The following is a 24,866-nucleotide window of genomic DNA, read 5'->3' as shown; positions in this document are numbered from 1 at the left end:
TTCGGCGGAATTAGGGATAGGGAAATCCTATTAGGTCCCATTATCATTTGAGCTACCAGAGCAGTATTTTTCTATATGTTAATTTGCCAAGCACTGTGTTCATGTTTAAATAACTCAGTGTAATAACCATGTGATTATTGTCTATGCCCCTTAATACGTGTTCATATGTTTGAAAAAAGATTTTTAATATTTCTCTTAGAGTTCAAACATCTTCCTGCCTCTTTTAACCCTTTCAACCACTCCTCCTCTTCAAGAAGATCATGTTAACTTAATTTTGTAGATGAGGCAGTGGAGGAAGGGCGAATCTACACTGACTGCTTACACACTGTTTCCTTTTACCAGATTGCTTTTAGACTCCCTTTTGAATCAACTGATTCCCTTAAAAACAAAATCCAAGAGGAGGGTTTGCTCCTGGAACCTCTCCAGAAGCACAGTGAGGAAGGAAATGCCAAGTTCGACTCCTTGCACCCAACATAGACTATCCCCAGTGGCTGCTCCAAGTGATGTTTGAGAGAGTACATGTCCTCCCATGAGCTGCAGCCCTTGGAGTGGCAGGAGAGGTGGAAATCTGCTAGCATGACAGGCAGAGGTGCAGTTTATTTGGCTGAGATGGTGTTATCCCAGCACAGCAGTGGAGTGCTGCTCCTGTGCCCTCTCCCCCCACCTTGCCAGGGGACCCCTTCCTCCCGCTCGCCTCCTGCCAGCCATCTCCACCCAGGCGCACCCTGGCAGCCTCCTCACTCCATGGCCAGGGTTTCTGCAGAGCCTTGTGCTCTGGCACTGCATGGGGCAGCTCCGGGGTGTTGAGGCTGGGGGCAGCACTGCCGGGTCACCGGAAGGACGAGGCTGAGCCTTCCCTCTGCAGGAGGGTTTCTGCCCTGGCCACACGCAGGCCTGCCCCCGTGACAGATGTGAAATACAGAGGTGTATGCCCAAAAGTAAGGAGCCTTCTCATCAGGGTGTTTGCCTGGTGTAGGAAAGACACCTGAGGCCAGTGAAGATCCTGGCCTGATGCCAGGGGACAACTGAGTGGAGATCTTTTACTCCTGGGTGAGAAAGAAGATGCTGCTCTGAAAGCAGAAAGCAAGTGCCTAGGAGAAGGACCGACAGCTCTCTGGCACCATGGTGACCCCCTGCATCCCCCCATGTTGCCACCAGTGTCCTGAGTGCTCCAGGCAGTGAAGGGCTTCTCCAGCTCCTGCGTCAGCTGCAGGGGAGCAGCAGCTGAGGCACCCGCCTTGCAGACTGACCCTGCAGACCTCATCAGGACACAGCTATGGAGGAGCTGGTGAGCAAGTCTGCTTTTACTTTTTTCATGCATACTACCACTTAGGCTTTTGTATGCCAAATGCTGTATTCTGATAGTATAGGTGGTGTGCAATAGCACTGTGCTGTTGGGACACCCAGGGCCTGTTGTATATGAGTCAGACCTCTCTGCAGGCTGGTGGGTGGGCAGGTCTCTTTATAGCGATGGTTAAAAAAAGAGGGGGAAGATGTGGGGAAACACTTCAAAGAAGCAGATGAGTAGGTAGGAAAGAAGAAAGTGGGAGAGCAGTAGCCATGGTGTTGTCTTAGAGATCTGGAGTCATATGAGTATACTTGGTAGCCTTGGGGCTACCTCCCTGACCTGGAGAGGGGTTGAAGCTCCTGGTGGCTGGAACAAAAGTAGAAAGAAACCTCTGTGCATCCTGTGTGACTGGCAGTGGTGCTGTAAAGGGACATTGCCTATGAGGGGTATGTGGGGAGAGGTGGGGAAGACAGACACTGCCAGCATAGGTTTATTGGTTACCTGGCTTATGGGTGGCTTATTGGTGAACTGGCACAGGTTACGCAAGAGGCAGCAATGACCTGTCCAGCCTGTCTCCCCACGTTTGTCATCCTGAGGTCAACTAGCTGAGCTCTGCTGAGAGCTTGCAGGCAGTCAGACCCATGCTTGTCTTGATATGGTGCCTGAATTGCTGTAGGAGGTGGTAAGCAGAGTTTGCCCAGGTGCCGGAAAGTGTTTGGTTGCCAATATCTGAGGTAGGAGGAGAACCCCAGCTCCTGTGGCACAGAGCAGTTTCAGATAGCTGCTCTTTTGCAGTTGTCTGGTGTAGCTGGTGATTCTCTCTGAGCCTTCTGCTTAGGGCTCAGAAAAGGGAAGAGTGGCAATCTCTTTGGTTGAGGTATTTGTGGAGGATATTAAGGAGTTTCATGAATTTACCTGGCTATCTGGAGAGTGCACATTGGGCAAGCACCTGTACTAGCCTCCTGGTATTTTCAGTGCAGATATTTCATGAGAAGACAAACTGGCTAATCTCACAGACCTCTATCGCAATCATGGCCATGGTGGTAATAACCAGCCTTGAACTGGTTGCCAGCAACTAGTGAGAACTGGGAGTGGTAGAACTCTCTAAGGTGACAGCAAAAGTTTTTTATCTCACTGTGGGTTTCTAGAAGGTGAACTGCTGATACAGGGAGCATGAAGCTGGTTTGATGTATCCAGAAGTGTTGCCTCCATTGAGAGTAATCCTAGGTGCACAGCACAAACTAGTCTTCCAGGGGTAAATGACTTCTAGAGCCAACATCTCCTCTGAGCATGAAGAGACTGACATAGAGAGCAGATGATGTTGCGTCCCATGTCAGTGCCATCAACCTGGGGTAGCTGCCCTTATCTTTGGCATCAGTCTTGTCTATGCCTTGGAGATACTTGAGGAACAAGCCTGCCAATCTGACACAATGCCTCAAGCAAATGGACTTTTCTTTGAAGAAGAAGGCAGATCTATTGATAGGTATGAAATAGCAGCAAAGGCCGTAGGGATGAGCACAAGCAAATTGTTCAGTAGTGGCGAAACAAGTGGGAGCAGTGCTGATCATGCTGCTGCCTGCATGTTGGACAATGACTACCAGAAAGCTTAGAGCATGGCCCGCTTTTAATGTGCTTGCTAGTGCTGTGGAGCAGACAAGGGTTGGATCTGTTTCTCATATTATACATTACTTTCCTTTGGGGAATCCCTCTTTATAACACAAAGCACAAGCTGTAACGGGCTCTATTACATTATCCAAGAGATGTTGTGCTGGAGAGCATCCCTGGAAATCTTCCCCTCACTCTGAGGCGAGATCACACTTAGCTAGATGGTCCCCGGGAGAAATTCCTGTAACTCTTCCTCGACACTTCCAGTGATGCGGCATCAGCTACAAACAGAGGCTGCAATGCTTCACTCCCCTGGCACTTAATTTATTTTTTTCCTCCTGACCTCAACGTATCTTTACTGCAAGTCAAGCTTGCACTCTCTTGTGCATACAGCAAACCTTTATTTTGGTAACAGCCTTTCCTTCATATTGACAACTCTTTGGTGGCCTCTTTCTCTCTATCAAGGCTTCTCTTTCCCAAAGCACTTAATCTTCTTGCTGTGCTCCGCCGGCCTCTCTCTGGCTTCCCTGGACTGCTCTTCTGATGTGAGCTTTGTGTCCCTGTTGACCTTGTTGGCAATTTAGGTCTAACATTCAATGTGTAACACAAACCTAGGAGTGAGGCGACTTGCTCCAAAGACCAGGACCCTGACTGAATTCTAGCATGTGGTTTTCCTAAAGGATAATAACTGTACGAGGATTTGGTGACCCCTCTGTAAGTCCTAGGGAGGAGAGTGCTGGCCAAGGCCTGGGGAGTTCTTCTGTGGCATGTTGGCCCTCCCTGCTCCATCTGCTTTCTATTGCGCTTGAAAAGGAAATGAACTGAGCTAAATGATTTCAAAGTGACATTCCCCACACTGCACTCTAATTCTGTAATTGCCAGCTCCATGCAGTTCCCAGTACTAAAATGTTTAAAATAATAGCCTTCGAAAAGAGCCAAGGCTTCGAAAGGGCCATACACCACCTCTGCTGGAGCAGTAAAATGGTGGCAGAATAATTTCCATATGCAGTGGATGGGTGTTTGGTTATTTGGGGGTCGAGCATAGTTTCTTCCTTTGCCAGGAATTTCTCTAAGCCAGGAGTCAAAATTACTTTTTTCCTTTGTGAACTCCTTTAAATGCTGCATTGACTGATATATCAGCCGTGGTTTGGTCTCCAGCTGACCGTTCAAGCTTGCTGGTGCAAATTTTTGAACAGACAAAAGAAACTTTCTTTTTTTTTAACATGGACTACTCTGTATCTCCATATAGGTAGAGGAGGTGAAATAAATTTTTACTCTCAGCCCTTTGATCTGATTCATTTCCCATATGCCGTTCTGTAAATGCCTCTGTGGCAATGATAGCAGCTTGGTTTAGTCTGACATCCATTAACTACATCTTAAGTGTGATGTAACATCTGGGACAAGAAAGACAATGCTCAGCCAGCTGACAGCGGGCAGCCACCAAAGATTTGTTGGCCAGTGGTGGTTTGTACACCACAGCTCAGGAACTGCTGGCTTAGAGACTTCAGCGTGCAAACCTGTGAGACTAATTGTGCTTTTTACTAAACCATTCGCTGGTTTGTGTTGCATTCATTCTCTAATGCTATCTCCATTTGCTCCATGCACGCCTCATATTTTCCCTCCCCTTATATTTTTGGTCAGATGTTTTTATTTCTTGAAATCTACCTCTGAAACAGTTCTGCACTTTTGGTATAATGTATCTACCAGCATGGTTGACTGCTGTGTAGTATCAAGTCCACTTCTGGAACTCATCAGGTTATTGTAAAAACTATTGTATGTATTCCATTAAATGAATATTTTATACGTATATCTTGCCATACCTTTAAACAACACTTCTGTTGGTTTTGACAGAGATAATTCAGCTTTTTTCTCAAAGTAGAAAATAACCAGAACAAAAATAGCAAGCGATATCTCCAGCAACGAGCAGTCAGAATTTATGTTCTCAGTGTGCATGGCTCTGAAGATGTGATGATTCCATTCAGCTGAGCATCAAAAAGATCAAAAGACTTTACTGAAGTGTAACTGTCACTTTGATCAGAAAGCTGTATTGGAAACTTAATGAAAATTAGTTGCTGCTTTTGACAGTTGTGGTTCTTCCTATTTCTAGTTGTGGTGTTGATACTATGGGAAAATAACCTGACCCTGTTGAGTCCAGACACTGTGGTTGGGTTTTGGGTGAGAGATTAGATCAGGCTTTCCTTTTTTTCAGTAAATATAGTTGCCTTGAACTTTGGCTCCATCCAGCTGATTTCTGAAGTTGGACTCTTTTTCTTTTTGTCCTGATCGCAAGTTATTTCATTAATTCCAGATTTTCCAGCTTCCTCAATAATTCCTGAAGTGGATGCTATTTCCTACTCTGGGCAGGAGAAATGATCCAATACCTGAGGCCCTAGACTGAGACTTGGAAAGTTTTGGTAGAATTGTGTGGAAAAAGCTGACCATATTTTGTGGGAGAGTTCAATGACTTGAAGTTTGGTTTTGTTGCAACTCCGTTGTCCTTGACTTTACAGAAATCACTGTGGAGGCTAGAGAAGACTGTAGGATGGAGGTAGTTCAGGAGGTTGACTGCTGGGGTGGTGGCAGGGAATGAGTCAGGAATGAACAATGCAGGTCACTCCATGGGAAGCTTTTTGACTGACCCTTCCTTTGCATTTTCTCACTCAGGTGGTGACTGAATATGGCTTTGAAGTGATTTGCCCCCAACTAAATATAAACAGCTGGGGGCAAATCAACCTGCTTTTCTCAGCTCGGTTCTGAAGTTTTCTAGAAAACTCTTGGTTCAGTGTATTCTGCATTCTTTCTTGGAGTGGGATCTTAGTTTCTCTGGAAAAAACAATTTTTGTTCTTTTGCTATTGTGTTTTTATTTTTTAAATCCCTCTAAAAAAAAATCTCAAATTTAAAGTTGGGGCATTAATTTCCTTAAGTCTTTTATTTTGTGGTCTAATCCTTAGAGAAGCAGCATATTACACACAATCAGATGGTGATCTCAACTTTTTAAAAAATAAGACCTATGAGTTAGTCCCAGTGCGGGACCCTAAATAAGTGCCTGCAGATGAGGCACTCCAAAGGCTCTTGTCTCTCTCCCTAACCAGCTTCTACAAACCAGCTGTAGTCATGTTCAGAGGTTAAACTGACTAGATTTGGCATGAATTAACATACTGAATTTGGAAGCCCAGCTCTGAACTTTATAGCCTTCAAAGTGTTTATTGCACGCTAGATTTGAAGCCCGATGGTGACCAGACCACACCTTCCCATTGTTGTAATTCTTCTGCTCCAGACATGGGGACCATCTTCAGAGTGGATGGTGGAAACCAGGCAGAAATGTTCTTACACACCTGCCCTCACCCTTGGAAGTGATGGCAGCAGCACTCGTCCTCGATTTCTGTTTTTTCGGCAGAAGTCAGCTGGCAATTTTGCTGGCATTGGCTCTCTTGTGATGCAGAGAGCCGTCTGCCTTGCCCAGAGCTCGAGCCATCCCCGGCTCCTCTGCAGAACCAGCTTTGCAGGGGAATGTCCATTTTTTTTTCCAGAAAGTGACCGCTTCCAACAACGGTTGGTGCCAGCTTGCTCAGAAAAATTAAGCGGGTGGTTAAAGATTAGCTTGTGGCCTGAAGGCTATGGCCTTTTGAAAGAATCTTGTTTAAAAAAAACAAACAGAAAAAAAAACAAACCGGAGGAGTTGTTTTGAGTTCTCTTCAGTAAAAGGAGCAGTTGATAGCAGAATGGCGTGTTTCTTCGGTGACACCTCGCGTCCCTCGCAATGAATATATCTAAATTCTTGTTTCCTGAACCCTGGAGAGGAGTCAAGCGTCCAAAGAGAGTTTCTTTGCTCATGGGTCCAAGACTTCTGCGTTCAGCACGCTGGGCAGACAGTTTGTCTCCGCTTTCCTCGGGAGCGCGTTGCCAGAGCTTGCCTGGCTGCTTCTGACAGCCAGTATTTCCCACTGCAGAGCAGGCTGCTGCTTCCTCCCTGGGTCTATCAGCCGCCTGGAAAGCCCAGCAGACAACTTGGACCCTGCCATTCCCAAGCCGTATGCACTAGCCCGTGTGCAACGTGGGCCGTAATCCCAGCTTTTGCTATAAACAAAAGAGAATATAGATGTTCCTGCAGTTAGCCTGAGCAGCCGTCAGCCATGCTCCCCATGGCCCCGGTGAGGCTGCGTGACTGCCTGGCCTCCACCATTGCAGCAGTGGGGATGAGCCATGAAGTTTTCCTCCTAATTCCTAAGTTGCTTTATGCCCTGAAGCTTGCAAGCATAAAGCTTTCCAAAGCACTTGGCTTTATAAAATGCTTGTAATTCTGGGTATTTTTATTATCTGTGTGAAGGCTTCCGCCAGTGTAACTTCATGGATTTCTAGCAGAATTATTCTTGATTTCTATCCATGTGAGAAGAGGATCATATTCCAGGACTTTTCAGCCTGGGACCATTATATTTTCAGTTGGAAGTGTCAGCATTTTGTCTATAGACATTTCCAAACCTAAATTATTCTGATCTTTGAGTTCCACCAATTTATTTCATTGATATTTTGATTTCTTGGCCTTTTTTAGGATGGAAATGAAAGTTGAAATAACAGGATTCCCTCCAGATTGGAAATTCTGCTTTTTGAGCAGGTCTTATGCAGCATGGGATTCTTTCGTTGCCTAATTTAACATATATATATATATGTATATATACATCTCTCTGTAATGAGCACCTTGGGACCCTGAATAAAAGTTCATTACAGCTGAGTGTTCCTTGTAACAGCATTTGGCAATTTACCAATAAATGGAGAAGTGTCCAATTTTAATCCAGCAGGAATTGTATAGTAACTTCATGGATAAGCTTCATATTGATCAACTTTGAAAAATATCTTGTAAGGAATACAATAAATACTTGAGAATAGAAAACTTGTCTGTTTACAAGCTAAACACAGCTTGCAGTGAAGAAAGCAAGAGAAGTAAACCCGTGATACCCAGGTCAGTCTCATGTCCTTGAGATTTTTCTGTGTGGGAATTTGGCACAAGCAGATCTACTATGGCAAAATGAGAGTGTTTTGAGCATGCTGAGCATCCCTTTTAAGCTCCCCCAGGCAGCTGTTTCACACTCCCCTCTTCTCCCTGCATGCCTCCTCTTCATCTCTGATGTTTGGAGCTGTTGCTCTGCTGACCTTCGTCTTTCTCAAACCAACTTCTCTGCCTTGCAGACCTTTCTTTAAACAAAGACCTACCAATGTATCTTTAAACATTTAGTTCAAAACCTTTGTTTCACATTTTAATTTCCCCTCTTCCCTCTCTTTCCCCTCTATCACCAGGCTTTTCAGGACTGTGGCACCTGCTTTTGGGAGGAACCCTTGGAGGGAGACAGGGAGGGCAAGAGTGCATCTTCATGGCTAGGAATACACAGGGGAAAGTAATTTAACTTTGTCTCTTTCCATCCATCTAATACCAGAAGCTTTCTGTTTCTGGATGGAGACAAAATGAAATTTTCTCTTGTGGTGTTTTCTGGTTGCATGATAGCTTAAATGTTCCTGTTCCCTGGGGGTCAGTGGGGACAATGGGTGTGGAGCACCTCTGAAAACCCTTCTTCTTAGGAAGCCCTGCCTGGAAAGGCTGGGCTAGGTCAGGTTTGGCCCTGCATGGCTACAGATCGACTCTGAATTGGGCCTGGACGCACGTGACATATGCCGACCCAATGGCTCAGCTAGTCTTTTGCTATTTTTGTCTTTTCTTTAGGGACACAGCTTGACTGCTTAACACAGCGCTTAATTCTCAGGTCACGATCTGCATGTCTTCAGGTCATAGGGGAATTTTGGCTTGCCAAGTGTTAAACCTTCTGTGTTTGTAAGTGTAAAACCTTAATGTGGTTACTGCTTGCTGCTCTATGTGTTTTTTTTCAGTCTTGTGAAGAATATGACATATAGCTTAAGGGCACTGCAGACAGTAACTCAAGCTTTGTTTAAGACATCGCAGCTAAAAATGTTTCATGCTACTAACACATTATGGTAATGTGGGACGCTTTACGCTGTGTAAATATAAAACTTGCATGTTATGAGAATGAGATACTTTATATTTTCTTGCCAAGTGAAATATTTGCTTAATTTTTTTTTATAATATTGATTTGTACATCATTAAAAAAACACTGTATTTTGTTAGCTTTTGTATGAATTAGAGGATGGAATCTTAAATTTATTTTAAAAATAGAAACCACATCATGCAACCATTTCTACACGATGTGGGAGTGCTGACCTCTTTAGTCACTTACAAAGCACAGCATGGCTCAGTAGGGATGTCTGGTTGGCTTTTCCAGTCGCTGCAGTGCTGACAGCCTGCAGGTGAATGCCACGTGGGGAGGACGTACTTTCTTCAGTCTTCCCACCTTCGTACTTATTTCTCTGGTAGCTTTGGATCAGCACAAAATTCTTGTCCCACTGAGCATCTGCTGAGCTCAGTGATCTGCTGAAGTCAATCAGCCTCTGCTGACCTCAGTGATTTCCCTAAGAGCCATCGTGTATAAGGAGGCTTTCCTGTCTTTAAGACCTACATTTTAAGGGCCTGTCCCAAAACTCACTGAGTCGATGGCAAGCCTTTAACTGACCTAAATAGGCTTTAAATTGAGTCTTATTGCAGAATTTGCTAGTGGAATACAACGGGGATTTTGTGTCCTGGTATGTTTTAAGCAGAAGTGCCTTTCTGCTTCTGGACAAAGAGGGTAAAGCTGTATTTGTGTGGGACAGGGGATCGGTTCCTGATGTGGCTCCAGGGAAGTACTCGTATGTAAGAGGCCATGAACAACTCTTCTGCAAGCATTGAGAATTGTTTAAAAAGCCACTTGGCAGCTTTTTAGTCTAGTTACAAAAATGTGTGCAAATCTTATTTCAAGGTAAGTGGAAAAAAACAAATACTGAGCTATTAAATTTAATCTCTAACCAGAGCATTGTAATAAATAAAGAAGGAAGAAAATACCTAACTACCAAAGAACCATGCAAATGTACTAGGTCTTGTAAGTTTGTGTTTGCCTGGACTCCAACCAATGCCTGGTTGCACACTATAAATTTGCAGGTGGTATTTCTGTTTGATTTCCTTCAGTCCTCCAGAGCTACCTCTTCTCTAGGTGGAAGATGTGCGGAGGTGTTACTTTACTTAGCTGTATGAGAAAGTCTTACACACACTTGGATGAGGTCTCGCTATAAAAAGCAGTGATTATTTTGCCTTGTATGTACTGGTTAAGGGACAAGACCTATATAACAAGGTACTTTGCTATTTCGTTGTTATGGAGCAATTGCTGGCATGTTACGATGTGTTATTATAGGAAGCCAAATTCTGATCTCATTTGTAAATATGCAACCTTTATAGAATATAAGAGGCTCAGATGAATGTAAATGAGAGCAGGAGTTTACTTCATTCTTTAGAAATTTAAAGCAAAGTACAATCATAGAAAAACAGGGTGAAAGAGTCCTCAACAGATCCTCAGTCATCAGTGTGGATCGAGGTAGGACCAATTATGTCTGTATCATTCCTGTCAGCTGTTCATTTAAATCGTACTAGAAGATAATCCAGTATGGGAAATCACTCCTTCCCCAGATGATATACTCCAATCCTTCACAGTTAGGTTTTCCTTATGTCAAACCTGAATCTTCCCTATTGCAATCTTAATCCAAGTCCTTTTTGTCCTATCTACCATGCAATATTGCACTACTAATCTGATTTTTATTTTGCTAGGAATATTTTCCTGTGTTTTCTACCTCGAGGTATTCACAGACATGTTTTCCAACAGAACAATTTAATTAAGGTGCTATGGGGCAACAAGAATAGAAACTATTACATCTACTAACAACAGTCATATCTCTGCTTATCTGCATAATAGAAAAACAATTTAATTAAGTGCCTTCGCTTAGTCAAGTGGGTTTGCAGTCTGAGTTTGCCATTCCTGTTAATGGAGCCAAATTTGTTTATTTTTGGGGATTCCAAAAATTCATGTAACCATTTTCCAAGAATGGCTATTGTCAGCAGAATGATAATAATGTTGAACCATTTGTGCTGGGTTGTGATAAGGATTTCCATTCCTGAAGAGATAGCAATGGAAAGGCAGCAGTACCTGCAGTTACAATCTGTGGTGGGCATGTACGGTGTTGATGAATGTGAAGAGGACAGAGGAGCTTTTAAGAGACCAGCCAGGCAACAGAGAGAAGGGGATTGTTCAAGGTAGGGCACTACAGACTTGGCAAAGGAGATGAAAACTTTGTCCCTGTAAAGGAAACTTTCTAAAAATGCCTCACCGTTGGCTCTGCTCCACTGACATTAGTGAGGCTGGAAGACGTAGGAATAGCCTAAAGGATTTAAAAGCATGAGTGGGAGTTCTCTGCTGTGCCATACTGGTGGAGCTGGAGAAGTGCTTGCAGCAGCGGGAAATCCTTAGCGAATATCCCTAGTGTAGACAGGGCCCCATGGAGCCGTTAAGAGTTAAATCTGCAGGAAATAAAAAGAGGGGGAGGGAGTGTGAGAGATGCAGTACAGACCGTTCCTAATAGGAGTAAAACTGCACATAGCCCAGAATACAATATACGGAATATAATTGAAAAAGATGTTTTGAATGAACAATAACCTTTAAATTCTTTAGTGTATGTTCTCTGAGCTGTAGAATGTTCTGATTGTTAAGGCAATTAGCTTTTAAAAATAGTTATTTTTTTAGATTTTAATTACATGCTGCATTTTGCCTTTGTTATTAGATGGGGTCAGTAAGGTTACTGAAGTAATTATTGCGCTCTGCTTGGCACTGGTTAAAGCATAACTGGAGTAACTGCATTCAATTCTGTATGAAAAACGTGGACAGATTGAAGAATTTAGAGGAGTGGAAGAAAGATGGTAAGAAGTTTGGCATTCAGATCTAAGAGGAAAGGTTAAGATAACTTGGCACCTTTAGCCTAAAGGCAAAAGAAGAGTGTGGGGAACATAATAACGGGAGACATAAAGGAATGTTATAAAGAGGACAAGGATCAATTATTCTCATTAGTCAACAAGGATGGGACAAATAATAATTGGCTGAAGCAGAAGGGAAGTTTTAGGTTAAATATTAGGCAAAACTGTAGAAGAACTGTTCGGCAGTTGGACAAGCTGCCAAGGGCCATTGGACAATCACTGTCGTTGGAGTTATTCAAGGCCAGACACCCATCTACAGGAACAGTTATAGAATAATTAAATCAATCCTGCCACAGGCAGAGGGGTGGGCAAGGGGTCCTTCTGGCCTCAGTGACCAAGATTTTGTTATGGATCTACTTTTTCAGGATTCACACCCACCCCCTATGTTGTAAACTATCAAGTCTGCTTCAGCCTCTGCTAAAATCAAGGGGGAGAGCAACAGTTTAAAGCTGCTCTTTGTAGGGTCAGAAAACATGTGAGACATAAAATTATCCCCTGATCTGTGGCCATGCATTTCTTTTTACAGCTTCTTAGAATCAGACTTTCTCTCCTCTGGGTGTCTCTGCTTTGTCCCTTTGAAAATATGAGCTCTGGGAGAATAAAGTAGTAACCAAAACAGAGTAGAATGGCTTTGGACTTATTCATTGCTATTCACTACTTTATGGCAGCTTTTAGAAGTTGAATTGTAAATAACCTCTGTGTTTTATTGACAATATGCTCCTCATCTTCCCTACTACTTATATGGAAGAAACTGATCATGCCGAGTGCAAACTGAGCCTTCCTGGTATCAGCAGACCTCTTCTCATGGATTCTTTGAGATGCTGAAAACAGAGCAAACCAGGAGAAACTCTACAAAAAGTTGCTCTGGTACACAACGGTTACCAGCCAGATGTGGCCCAAAGATTGGCCTGGACAGGTTCTCCTTCCAGCTGTATGGTGAATGTCAAAGATGTCTCCTGTCGTCGTTTAACCCCAGCCAGCAGCTAAGCACCACGCAGCTGCTCGCTCACTCCCCCCCAGTGGGATGGGGGAGAGAATCGGAAGAGTAAAAGTAAGAAAACTCGAGGGTTGAGATAAAAACAGTTTAATAGGTAAAGCAAAAGCCACACACGCAAGTGAAGCAAAGCAAGGAATTCATTCACTCCTTCCCATGGGCAGGCAGGTGTTCAGCCATCTCCAGGAAAGCAGGGCTCCATCACGCATAATGGTTACTTGGGAAGACAAATGCCATCACTCCAAACGTCCGCCCTTCCTTCTTCTTCCCCCAGCTTTATATACTGAGCATGATGTCATGTGGTATGGAATAGCCCTTTGGTCAGTTTGGATCAACAATCCTGGCTGTGTCCCCTCCCAGCTTCTTGTGCACCTGGCAGAGCACGGGAAGCTGAAAAGTCCTTGACTAGTGCAGCAACAACTAAAACATCTCTGTATTATCAACACTGTTTTCAGCACAAACCCAAAACATAGCCCCATACCAGCCACTATAAAGAAAATTAACACTATCTCAGCTGAAACCAGGACAGCTCCAAATATTGGTCCAAATTTCAGAGGTACGTTGTGCTGTTTTTGGCGCATCCAAGATTAGAATCTGGCTGCCTGATGGACAAAAATGAGATGGCTTACATGCGCTCTGAGAGGCACTGCAGAGATGATATAAAGGGCAGTGAGCTAATTTGTATTGCTAATAGTGGTCTTAAAGTGGTAATTACATGTGCAATTATAAACCATGAGCCCAGCCTGTTTATTTTTCCCCTCTAGTGCTAATGAAAAACAAAGTAGTCTTAGTGTTTTGTGAGATCCTGAATGCAAGGCAAGCAATCATTCGGCTGACTAACTGGAAGGCAGAGGCACAGTATGACATTGCTTGGGTTAAAAAAAAAAAAAAAAACAACCAAAAAAAGAGTGCTAGTGGTGAAGATTTAAATCCCCAGAATAATGGCAAAGTCACACAAAATCCTTATATTTGCTAAGCCTGAAAACACTGAGCAACCCCTAGTGTCTGGAATGCCCTGTCCGGCCATGCTCTGTCCACTTCTAGCCAGTAACATTATCTCAGAGATACAGGGATATGTCTGCCGTGAAGATTACCTATCTTTGCTGAATCAGGAGACTAGAAAACAGTCACAGAGCAGGAGATGCCATTGCGATGTGATGCGCGACCCCATGTGCAAACTAAACAACCCCATGACCGTAACCAGGAGATGCCTTCACTAAGCTCCATCGCTCTTTTTTTCTCCCCACTCCCATTTCTCTTGACATAAAGTGAAAGGTGCTGGGATGCTTTGAGGGCGGTGGTATGGGAAGTCTCCCTGTGACTTGGGAGCCCTGGGAAGGCTGAGCTGGGAAAAGTCCCCCCTGGGAGACCTGCAGCGGGTCTGTGTGCTGGCTGGTTACTTCCAGCCAGAGGGTAGGAAGGGCTGATGGGCACCCACCTTGCTCCCCATCATGGCCCTTGTACGCCCAGGGACTCCATGAGGAACCATGGCCGTCTCATCTCCAGGCTTCACTCTCCCTCACCCTGAGGATGCTCAGATCCTCTTCTGCAAAGCATGGAAAGAGAAAGGGGAGATGTTTTACTCAGGCCTGTTTTTCTGCTCTTGTGGAGTCGAAAGAGACCATTTCATTGCATTACCTCTGTATTTCTTTTCTAAAAGCAGATTGTACTTTTGATGAATATCTAATATTTAACATCCATTAAAAACAAGCAAACAATGGTCTTCAAATTTAGTTATCCTTGGCAAATATTATTGATACGTATATGTCTAATAGGTCATGCATCTAAGCGGGGGGGGAGAATGAACCTTTTCTTCTGTAATGTCTATTAATGAGTCTACGTGCAAAACTTCATCCAATGGTTTTTGGAACTATAAACCCTTCCTTTCTTGGCTTAGTTCTTCAGGCTCTGCTAACTTTTTTTTTTTCCTGCCGTCTCATCCTGGACTAATTCACATGTGAATGTGAGGGGGAAGAGTACCTTCACCACCCCTTCAGTGCTGAATCGAAGCAGTCTGGAGGGCCAAGAGGCCAGGCATTTCTGCCTACAAAAGTCGCTGATGTATTAGCGTGGAGGGCAACACAGTCCTGACAACACCGGTACTTAATAACTCAAAGCTGCTTGGCGTGGCCGTGCTTTTTCTGCCTGTGAGTCTCCTCGCCTGCTAGCACCACTTTGTAACCTCGGACACCCTCGAGACCCAACCCCCTTGCTTTTAATTCAGTCGGGAACTTGTGACATAACAGCATTAAGGCTCTGCCCGCTCTGGCTTTTTCTGTGATGGGGGTGTTAAACAAGATTCCTGCTACAAAGTTGAAAGAGTAGGGGAAGAAAATCCAGCATGACTTTGGGGTAGTGCAAACGAGTCATAGAAAACTCACTCTAGAGATATCTCCAGAGACTAGTCAAGACAAAAGTTACAGCACAAGCATTTGGAAGGGGGCCACTGCAAACAATTTGTCCTCATTCCAGTTGAGCAACTGTAAGCAGGGACATTTTCAACACAGGCCATTTAGGGACAGAAGGAAAGATTGGATGGCACTAAAAGAAACTACACAAATACATGGTGATAGGATGACTCGGCCACCCGCCACACATACTCTGCTGCTTCATTGTTCTTTCTCCTATCGTCCTGACATCTGAAAAGGTCCCACCCCGGCACAGCAGCACGACACAGTGGAGACCAGCATAAATTAACTCCCGGTGAAAAAATCACCTTCCTCGGCTGGCCTCCGTTTGGCAGGGAGGGAGGGCAGGGGCCCTATGTGTGGCAGGAGCTGAGGACAACGGGGTAAAAAAGGATTTTGCTTGTCAAAGTGAGCAATATAGCAAACATAGGGAGAAAAGATGCTTTGCTCTGCTGTGACAGATTTTGCTCTGTGAGTCTTGGGTTTAAAGGGCTGCAGTCATCCTGCTTTTTGAGGAAATGCTTGGATATAGTTATTCCAATGTCTTTAATCCTTCTCTTCCCCCTAACTTAGAAGCTGTTCTTGCTCTGCTATTTTCCCCAGCATGCTAAAGGCACCATACCTTTCCGTGGAAAGTTTCTGCTGCCCTCTCTGATTTTGTATTCATGCTGCATAAATAAGAACAAGACCTCCCTCCAGCACCTTGGCATGGGGTGGGGAGTTGGATGGGAGGACGGTGCATGATAGAAATATTATGTAAGCAAGGTCTGAATGTCTGCAGCCTCAGCTCTAGACAGCCATTGTCCACAGACATTTTAGAACAGCTCCCCCCCCCCCTTCTTAGCACCACATCACAATACAGTTTCATTCAGTGAAGAGCTGGCATTCGGGGGCTGGATGGCTTAGCTGGCCCATTTTGGGATGGGGCGCCTTTCATCTGTAGGTCACTGCTTTGAATTCTGCCCACATTGTTGGCAACCGGGAGCCCTTCTCTTCTGATGGCAGCACAGCAGCGTATGCAAAATTGCTAGGAAGTCTCCGATCCTAGACACCATGTCTAGATCATAAAAGCTACCGTAACAATTGAGTCTAAATGGCACCCTTCTTGGCAGCTGAAGCAGAGGCCAAGCAATAAAAGGGCTATGGAGAATGGACTACTGTCTAGCATCTATAAGCTAATAGTGAGGAACACTGGTGAGGGAGTGTGAGAAAGTATGCACGGCCCATGAAGGCTCTTTTGGGTGAAGAAAGAGGATTTCAGTCTCCTAGGCTGAAAGGCCAACACCTTTCAATAGCAGAAGAATCATTTACAAATGTGAGAACAAAAGCATTGTTAGTCCTCGTGCCTTTAACAATGCTGCTTCCTGTTGGCATCTTCTGCTTACGAATAGCACAGTCCCACGATTTGTATCTTCACAGTGCTGCACGAGCACTAACTAATTAATCCTTTCTCACCCCTCTGAGGCAAGTAGTTTTTTATTTTTAATGGTCTGTAGTGGAGATGTCTTCCTTAAAACGGTTGCAGATATGTTTATAAAGGCTACATAATACTGACTACACAGCGTACGCTAACCTTAGGTTTTCGGCATTTGATACAGCTATTCCATTTCAGGTAGGCTACACCCACTTATATGTTTTACTGAACTGAGGTCTTAATTAAAATAAATGAGAGCTAATTCTTGGGAAAAAAACTCAGAGCGGGGCAGGGTTTCAGTATAATGATACGAAACAAACAAACAACCCCTCCTTTCTGCCCTCCAAACAAATCAACTCCCCTTCATTGGAATAATCTCTGGCTGTCTGACCTTATTTATTCAGATGCTGACTGAATCATCATCTGAGCAAGTATTCCCTCCTACACCTGCAGTACTTGGGGTTATAGTTCTCCTTGGTTTTCTGCGGCAATAAGAGCTCAGTGTTACTTGGAGCCGTCTCCATCTGGCAGGCCATGAAGTCCACAAAAGCACAGAGGTCTTTCTGTAAAAATGGAGACAGCCCAGATTGCTTTCTCTTTACACAACATCTCAAGAGGACTCCGGACTTCTCTTTTTCGCAGTTATAGTCAAGTGTGCAGTCTCTTTCCCTCCTATCTACTTTTTGTGTCATGACCTCTTCTTGGGGTAAAGAACTGCGTGGGTGAGTTTGGGGGAGGGGTTGTTCTTCTCGGGAAAGCCAAATTGCAGGATGCAGCACATCTTGAGCTTGGCAGCCTTTCTCACTTCCCCAAGAGGCAGCTGAAGGGCCCAAGCAGGGGTAAGACGTTATCAGCTCACTTCTAGCGTGCCAGAGCATATCCTTACACACAGATAGTGACACACTGTGTGCACCACAGTTGACCTTCGCGGACCAAAGGAGATCCTTCGGTGGTGGCTAAGGGAATATCTCATGTCATCTGTATGCTGTTACAAGGCTGAGTACTTAACAAACGAGTAGCTCTGCAGTGTTAGCCATAAAGCGTGTACAAAAGTGAAGGCAGAAGTTAAACATTATGTTATCTGCCAGTCATTCATTGTTTGGAGGGAATATCCCAAGAGCATGGTTGAGCATTGGTGTTGTAAAGATCTATACATTGCTGTTGGAATGGGGTCATTTGTCACCATCTGGGATTATACCACTAGCAGTATACGAGCGTATTCAGACTATTATGCAGCTCCAGGTTTCAGCCATATGGAAAAAGTGTAATATAGTGAGAAATTCAATCCTTTAATAGAATCCAGAGCACTCTCCAGAATGTTTTCCTTAGTTTTATTTCTTTGCAATGCAGGCTTAATAACCACTGATGTAGCATTTAAATTGGAAGAGATGCGACATCTAGATAAGCTGGGAGATCTGCTGATACCAACTGCCTTCTGATAGGAAAATCCCTTGCTGTTTCAGTGGAAAAACCCACCAGGCTTACTAGAGCCAGAGGAAGGGTATGGCACAGCTGTGGCACGCATTAACCTTGTTTGATTTTTATCTCTATAGACACCCAGAAGGGCTCCCTTATTCCAAAAGAAATATTCTCAAGTAATTTTCACTCTGGAAATTGTCTTTGCACTCACCTCTTTCATGCATTGCTCATGCAAAATGCTAAAAGCATAAAAGAATTGTGACTTGTGACAGGATGCTGATGGTGCACAAGAAAGCAGGAGTCCTTGTCTCCTTCCCTATCATCTACCCCTCCTTACAGACTACATTTGTGGTAGAGTAGCCATGTTGATATGACCTCACTGCTTGTTGGAGACTAGGTTGGTCTGTGCAAATCCATCAGCAACTGTAAGACACCAAAATGGTGATACCGCTGAGCTCAGAAGCCAAAATGGCTTTTCTATAATCTTGCCTGGTGGTGCCAGGCCAGCTTCCCCAGTGCTGCATAGAGTATATGAAACTAGATGCTATGTTGTTAAGGATTTGGAGCGATGGTGAAACTGGGAGGAGTTCCTGTAAGAAATTAGCTCCATTGATCGAGAAGCAATGATGTCTGGACCAGACTCTGCTGCTGGCTGAGCATCGACAGGAGTGTCTGAAGGAATTTGATGTAATTCTGCACTTGACATCTCCAAAAAAGGCTGTTCCTGAGATGTACCTGGCATGGCATTGTAGCCTAATGCCAGAGAAATGCAAATGTTCCCTGAAAGAAATGGTGGGGTTTTCTGAGGCCAGGAGCCTCAGAAATATATGTTGCTGTCTGGGAAAGGTACAAATAGCTACAGCTCAGTGCAAAAAACTACATTATGCTATATCTGGCTTAAGTGCTACATAGTTCTGTGGGCTGTTAACAGATGTTGCCAGAGCAACTTGTTATGACAAGTTGTGTTGTATTTCTGAACCCTGTAATGTTACTGGCACCACCTCCTCCATCTCCCAGTGAATGGGAGTTAACTTTGGTTGAGATAGGTTCGCAGCCCATCCTAAACAAATACCCTTGAAGCTCCATATGAGGAACTAATGAGACTCTGAGCTAAGTTCAATGTGTGTGACAAATAGTCCTCTGATAGCCAGATCTTTCTCATCACTGTACAGGTCCATAGAGCTGGTCAGGATTTTTTAACAGCTCCATTTTTAGGGCTAGACCAGGGGAGGAGATGACAGTGGGGGAAGAGTACAGATTGGCAGAAAATGGGGAAAGAGGGCTGGAGAGAGGCAGAGAAGCTCTGCAAAACAGCCAGCAACTAAAGCAGTCATGTGGCAGCCCCATGCCTACATCTATATTCTAAATCAGACAAAGGAGGGATTTGTACCCAGGTAGGTAGGCTAGTTGCAATGCAATTGGATTTGGTTGGGTAGATCCCTCTGGGCCTGTTTTTTTGTAGAAAAGTTTAAACTCATCTCAGTTGAGTCCCATGAAAATTTTTTAGAAAACTGAAATTTTTTGGAAAATCAATCCAGTTACAGCTGTCTTAGCCAGGTTATTTTCTCACCTTATGAAAACCGTCCAAGTAAACTCTTTGGGAGAGTGTATGAATGGTGCAGTACATGATATCTCAGCAAATCAGGCTAGTAGAGGATGAGCTTTTCACACAGTGAAACAGATAAATCAATGGCAGTGATGTAGGGCAGTAGGAAAGTCTGTGGAAAAAAAGCCCTAGCATTTTGTAAGTCAGCGGAAAAAAACCCTGTATTGTGTTGCTTAGTTACTTTTCTTTCCTACTGACGCAAAAGAGAAAACAATGCAGAAGATCACCTCGAAGAAGATTCCCACTTCACTGGCCCTTCCTGGTGAGTAGCCAGAAATGAGGAAAAATGAACAAAGGCTTCTTCCAAGGGACAGCAGTGGGAATGGGTGCAGCGCATGACAGCCACCATTGACCCATCTTTCTTGGTTTGTGTGAATCAAAGCAAAGTGTAATTGTGATGTAGGCCTTCTTCATCTCTCGATTACTTGACAGAACAATAACACTGAAAAGATAAACGAAGTGATAAAATAAACAAATCCTCTAAAGCTTTTATAATCTAGCTGATTCTTTTCTCCCAAGCACAGCCTGCCCAGTGGCAAGATGGGGAGTCGTAGTTTGTCAAAAACAACAGTCTACTGAGCCTGGAGAGAGAAATGCTTTGAGCAAGAGGAAACAGGCATTTCAACCACTTCGCAAAAACCATGCCCTTAGTCTCTCTGCGTATTTGATATGCTAAAAATAACTGTGTGACATGGTCTGTGATCAGGAGCCGTGCTGATCATGGCTCGTCAAAGCCAGCAAGGAATGGCTTGGGCCATTACTGCCAAAAGGATGGGCTGATGTAGACCACAACTGGCTTATTCCAAAAAGCAAATAACCCTGAGGGTCTGATCTGCAAAAGTGCTGAAGTAAATGGGAGTTGTGGTTGCTCAACACTTCCACGGATCAGGCTGCTCTGTCCTCATTAGCCACGCTGCTGCTAACTCCTATAAATCCTGCAATTTCTTTTCATGCAGATAACTTATCGTGCAGGAGTATCCCAACACCTGGCCTCTGCTGATATCCTGCTACCTCCCAGCTGAGCTTCAGCCCTGGGCCTGGCTCAGAAACTGCCCCAGCTGCTCTGAGAAAAGAGAAGGGTCTTAAATGGCAGCTTCTGCACGGGAGCAGGGCCAGAGGCCCTCCACCTTGGCAAATCCTGCAGTCCCTCACAGAGTGAAAGCCCCTAAAATACTTTCACAGCATTGGTGTTCATTTTTGGTAGCCCAACATCTGTGGATGCCTAATTTTACTAATCCTGCCTGTGATTAGCTCAGGCAGGCTGGCTGATGCATTCGCAGAAAGATGGAGCTAACGTGTGCCAGATCAGGAAAAAAGCGAAACCCTCAACAGACCAATGAAGTCAAACGAGCAGGTTTCTGGGATTTGGACATGTCACGTCTGCCATCTAGTTACTAGTCAGGGCTTGTTCCATGTAGAAAATGAAGAGTAAATAATCCAGTGCCACATAAAAGGGGAATAAATTTACTGGGACTTTTGACAAATGAGAGAAAGATTTTCAATGTTATTTTAATTGAGGGGCTTGGAAAATAATATGATTAATAATTAAAATAAAAATATGTGAATTCCTGAACTTATTGTATTTGGCTGTAAAAATAATTGTATATGCTAAACTAATAGGCAGGAATACAAGCGATGAAGTGTTACTGCAATAATGGAGTTGAAAGCTCTGGGTCCCACTCTCAAATACAATGAGGTTGTTAGCATGAGGTCCTCTTGGCATGAGACGTGATCTGGTAAAAGTTTGACCAGTGAAGTGGAAGCCAGGACATCATAAGTTCTGTGCTGTTTTGTTCTTTGATTGATTGGGTAAGGCACAAATTGGCACAAAGAACCACTTTCAGTCTCAGTTTACCCATCTGTAAATGGAGACATATATCACAGTGATGTTATCAGACTTAATTATTGTAATGTATTTAAAGCTTCTCAGGTGTAAGGTATTATAGAAAAATGCAAAGTTTATTGTTCCTAATCTAAAGTACTATATGAGATTTTCAGTATTTGCAATCTTGTGTCTCACCTGCAACTTTAGCTGTGAATAATGTTTTGCCTTTATACACACACACATGCTCTAGCTGAAAAATAGCATTCTCTTTGCTTTCTGACAAAGCTTTCTGTAGTGTGGTTCGGCATTCAAAAATAAGGCTGCAGTTCTGTTGAGCATGGATTTAGTTTAAATCTCCAATTTAGTTAATTGTTTGAGCCATGTAAGATACTGATTCGCAGATAGTTATAAAATAGCTAAAATACTGCTTAAAGATATAGTACTGGTGAACAGTTTATTCGTGATGTAAAAGACCCCTTAACTTACAAATCAGAGTTGTTCATTATAATGAACACAAAATTTTTGCACAGGAACCGTTCATCTTTAATTTCAGCTTTTTGTACATAAAAGGGGATGCTCACAGCTGTAGAAGTACCTGTGCTTGCTATGTATAAAAGGAAGAATGAATTAAGGGTCTTCTGCTGAACATGCTACTGGTTTTGAAATACTGTGGCTTGTCAGTAGAACAAGATACTGGGTTTGTGTAAAAAGATATAAAAGGGCTGAATGATGACACTTTTAGTCTCTCTGAGCTCAGACAGTAGAAGCACTCATTGAATAGGGTAGGACACGGCTCTGTTGGCCTCAGAGTCTGGCTAAAGATCAGTTTTCAGTTCCTGGTGTTAGACCAGGTCTCCCTGACTTACTGTCAGACGATGTCCTGGAGAGGACCTTGTAGCAGGAGCTCGGTGGGCAATAAGGGGGACATGGCAGGGCAGTGCACACGCTGCGTGTTTCATCAAGTGCCATAGAGGGGAATGCGACACACCTAAGAAGGAGCGGAGCTGATACTGGACCAAGAAATTTGCATTTTTACCAAAGGTTAAATTATGTATATGAGTAACCTGCGGTAACACACTGAAGAAAAACTTGTCTCAATACCCTGCACTGAATACAGGGAATTAGGAGCCGATGCCAGAAGCAGCCAATGCCCCTCTGCTGAGGGCAGCTGTGTTTGTCAGGGAGATAGGACAAGTGTCAAAGAGAGACAATATCTCCAGGATATTCACCGTGTGCCAGCTCCCTGGCCAGGCAAACTGGCTCAGAGCAGCCCTGTACCTTGGCCTGGGACTGACCGAGGTGAGTTGGCGTCACAGTAAAATTCAAGGACCTGATCTTCCCTGTGGCTTCCTTTGGGGTGGCCCCATCTGCTCGGTTTGTCTCTGATCACAGCCCTCCAGCTTTTTTTGCCCCGAGCAAAGCTGCCATGGGGTATGTGACAGGAGGGCTGCTGCGGTCCCTGCCGGGGCTGGGCTCTCCGCAAGCACAGCTGGTCGGGGCTGCCCTCGTCTCAGATGGACGGGGCTGGGGGCAGGTGACACCTTCTTCCCTTTCGCTGCTTGGAGAGGTCCTTTTTAGGCCTAATCCTCCCCTCACTAATTTTAGTCTTATGTAATTCAATTACTTTAGCGAAGTTGCCTCCTGATTTGTGTCAGTGCGAGTGAACAGAGTGTCAGCCCTTGGGCCTTTTACCGAAGTATGATGTTACACTATTTCTGGACATCATCATGTGCTAGTTGTGCAACAGATAAGAATAATGCTTAGTAAGTCATTAGTACTTCAGTTCAATTTGTGCTAAAATCATCAGCTACATCCCATTTAGTTTCTAAAGACTCCTCATTATTGCTGCAAACATCAGACCCATGACCTGCTTTCCACTCTGTGAGAGAGGGATAAGTGAATTTAATGTGATCTCTGCGTGACAAAAAGTCTGCTGCTGCTCCCCTGAAATCAGGTGGCATCTTATCATTGACTTCAGTGAAGGTAGGATCAGGTCCAAATTTCAAACACTTAATTTTCCAGCAGAGGATCGTAAGGCTTAAACTGCTGCACTTTGGCAAATAATGAATGGGACCTCATTATCTTTGTTAGGACGTGACTTTACAGAAGATTACATGCTGAAAGTATGCCACCGATAGACTGGCTCTGTCCTGAGCTGTGAAGCTTGCTCAGAGAATCAGAGACTGCTAACTTCCAAGACACTTCATTCATTCTCATATCATGAATGGTTTTGTAAATGAATGGGACTACAGACCTTGATGATCTGGTATCAGCATTTCCATTGCTAGGTACAAGCACACAGTGATGCTGTGACTACTGAGCATTATTCCTGCACCCTTTTCAGACGAAAAGTCATCCACAGTAGCATTTACCAGAATTTCTCTCCTTGTAAGATATTATTGTGACCCTGTTCATTTACAAAGAATTTGATGTCTCTTATGAAAACAATGTACAGATTAAGAATCAAAGGAGCTGCTCCACAAATTTTTTTGTAGAAAATCTTGGTGTGACTTTCTGAATATATATTTGCTAAACTGTTATAAAGCAAGAAATTACAAAATGAACTTGATTAACTTTATCCTCAGAGGTGAAATACAAATAGCACAGGAACAGAAACGGTTTGACCATGATGGATCCTTTTACTCCTGCCACATATTCACTGAACTCTACTTTTTAGAGGTATTATGGGGCTAAAATCAGTAGTCCATGCGTGCTTCTCAAGAGTATCTATGACGGGTGCTGCATAGAAAGCTTGTTAAGAGTACGTAAGAGACGTAATGATTTATGGATTTATTCTTACAAAACTTTTCTGAGTCAGATAAATAGTGTTATTGCTGTTCTGCAGATGGGTAAATTGAGGGACTGAAAGCTTGAGTAGCACGCACAAGATCACCCAGCAAGTCTAGAGAAAATAGTCTGGAACCAGAACGTTTCATTTCTATTTTCATGTTCTGTAAGTGTTAGATCATCTTTCTCCCATGATTAGCTGCTATTCTGGCATGAACTCAGGACCATTATGATAGAGCTATTTTTCATACAATGGGATGAGACTGCCATGGCTTTAATTACAAGCATGTGTTCACTCTTTTATGGCATTGTGATTGTTATGTAAGGTGATGTGTAAAATTAATGAATTTTAAATTAGGAGTTTACATTACAAACCCTTTGGGGTAGGGAAAATTTTCTTCCTCCCTGTCCATACAGCACTTATTAACTTGGAGTCCTAGTTAATGACTGGACCTTGGAACCGGTACACCAATGCAAGACTAAAAGTAATTATCAGATTATTTTTATTCAAAATAGAAGTTATTTTAAATACATGAGGAGGAAATCCCACCTTCAGGAATTTGCAGAAAAGACTCAAGTGCTTACTGCTGGCTGAACACACTTTTCATAGAATTTACAACTAA

The 24,866-nt window shown here is 43.7% G+C and overlaps 1 long non-coding RNA gene across 3 annotated transcripts in view; it reads right to left on the bottom strand.

Annotated features, from left to right (window-relative positions):
- The window catches only part of LOC142410667 (uncharacterized), a 65,450-nt gene that overhangs the window by 20,896 nt on the left and 19,688 nt on the right, over nt 1-24,866 (bottom strand). The window contains exon 3 of one of the 3 annotated variants that reach the window (XR_012776001.1): nt 10,221-11,340. The exons of the other annotated variants lie outside the window; for them this stretch is intronic. This is a non-coding gene — a long non-coding RNA (uncharacterized LOC142410667). Of the gene's footprint in view, nt 1-10,220; nt 11,341-24,866 lie in introns of those variants that run through there. 3 annotated transcript variants of the gene reach the window in all.

The sequence above is a fragment of the Mycteria americana genome, chromosome 5 (genome assembly GCF_035582795.1).
Source record: "Mycteria americana isolate JAX WOST 10 ecotype Jacksonville Zoo and Gardens chromosome 5, USCA_MyAme_1.0, whole genome shotgun sequence".
NCBI classification, from domain to species: Eukaryota; Metazoa; Chordata; class Aves; order Ciconiiformes; family Ciconiidae; genus Mycteria; species Mycteria americana.
The sequence above is the reverse complement of the archived record's forward strand: the minus strand, read 5'-3'. Positions and strand labels throughout refer to the sequence as shown.